The sequence below is a fragment of the Odontomachus brunneus genome, unplaced genomic scaffold (assembly GCF_010583005.1).
Source record: "Odontomachus brunneus isolate Ranch 3 - 2012 unplaced genomic scaffold, Obru_v1 Obru_scaffold_044, whole genome shotgun sequence".
Lineage (NCBI taxonomy): Eukaryota > Metazoa > Arthropoda > Insecta > Hymenoptera > Formicidae > Odontomachus > Odontomachus brunneus.
The window spans coordinates 1900374-1902051 of NW_022639494.1; the positions used below are offsets into that span (position 1 = coordinate 1900374).

General features: G+C 53.0%; 1 protein-coding gene across 6 annotated transcripts in view; it reads left to right on the top strand.

Moving 5' to 3' along the window:
- LOC116844635 overlaps positions 1-1678 on the top strand; it is a 68584-nt gene that overhangs the window by 55786 nt on the left and 11120 nt on the right. Inside the window, exon 1 of one of the 6 annotated variants that reach the window (XM_032816447.1) lies at positions 77-1430. The exons of the other annotated variants lie outside the window; for them this stretch is intronic. The gene's annotated coding sequence lies outside the window, so the exon portion shown is untranslated. Of the gene's footprint in view, positions 1-76; positions 1431-1678 lie in introns of those variants that run through there. 6 annotated transcript variants of the gene reach the window in all.

The window sequence follows — 1678 nt, forward strand, 5'->3', positions numbered from 1 at the left end:
TCTCTCTCTCTCTCTCTCTCTCTCTCTCTCTCTCTCTCTCTCTCTCTCTCTCTCTCTCTCTCTCGCTCGCCCTCTGTCCCACGGAGAACAAACCATTTGACAGATCGACAGCGCTACAAACTTTTCGACTAACACATTCGTCTCAGCTATACATTATTCACGCCTGTTGATTAATCCAAGAAGCGGGAGTGTGTTTTCTGAATTAATTAATATGAAAATTAATTAACATGAGAGAAACGCGCAGCTAGAAACGAATGTTGCTGAAAATGGAAAATCTGTAGCAACTATCGATCTATAGAATGGCAAAGCATCCGCGGTACACAATCAACCTTCGCGGGCACTTTCTTACGCACGTGTGCGCACGCGTGTGCGGCCTATCGCCGGCTGAGGAATCGAGATAACGTAATCGACGATGACATTGAACGCCGTAGTAGCCGACCGCGTGCACATTCCTGCGCGCCGTGCTCTCCCCCCTCCTCCACCTCCCCTCTTCGTCCTCCCCCCGCGCTGCGGTAGCGGAACGTCGTTTCAGATCGACTCTTGCACCGATGCCAACGGTGGGTTGTCACCTCTGGATATAAACGACGGATGACGTCAGTATGACATCAGTGATCCATATCGTCGTAACACCGTAAGGCGCCTCGCTCTCGCGTACACAGCCACTTTATGACGCGTCAGCGTCGGGACACCTCTGATAATTCGATGCGTCGGCGGCGCAGTAGGTAGACCAAAGAGAAGACGCGGAGGGAGCATGGAGGAGAAGGAGCCGGGGGACGAGAGAACGAACGAAAGAGAGCAGAGGAGGGTTAGGGGAAAGGGCTAGCCGAGGGAGGCAAAACAAAAGGAGCACCTAGAGACGCGGAATTGGTGAGGAGGAGAAGAGGACTGAAGGATGGAGGCTAACGCGCAACTCCGGGCAACTTAAAACCCCTCACAGCGGCATTTTATGGGTGGGGTCGCCCTCTCCGAGTCCGGGACTATCCGATACGCTAGTAGTCCGGCCCCAGACAAAATGCAAATCTCCGCGAGGCCCGCTAATCTGTCTGGTGCATCCGTGAGGTCGGGACCCATTGGCGGAGACTGCGCGCGCGGGTCGTCTCGAGTTTTCCCGCGTACCTCGTAAATCAACGTCGTCCGCGGGCGCATGGCGAGGGCCGCCGCCGTCGCCGGAGAGCGGCCGGTTCAGGAAGGAAGTCGGCCCTCTTGCACGTCTGGCGCGGCTGCGTTCGTCGAACTGACGCACCCTGCCTGATTCATATTCAGCGAAAGCTGAATACGCGCGGGAAGTTGCAGCGACCGCACGCACGCACGCACGCGGTTGATAGAAAAACCGGTCTAAATGACGGCGAGAGACCGAGAGTGCAGATAACGCGGCCGATCCGCCGCGAATCATCTAATCCTCCTACGTTAATTTCGTCTGACGAATTGCGGTAATTATAAACGGCTGAACGACTCAAGCGATATCGAAACTGCCATTTTCTCTTATTATTTCAGACAAATGTCCAGTTACGATGTCGCCTGTTGCTCTTGCTTGGATTTTGTTAAATATTGAGCTGTATAAAAGAGGGATTAATTAACCCCAGTTATTAATTATTTATCAATTATTATTTCCTTTTTAAACCCCATATATCTTGATACAGTCTACGCCATAGGCAGTGCCAAAGGGGGGGGGGGGGCA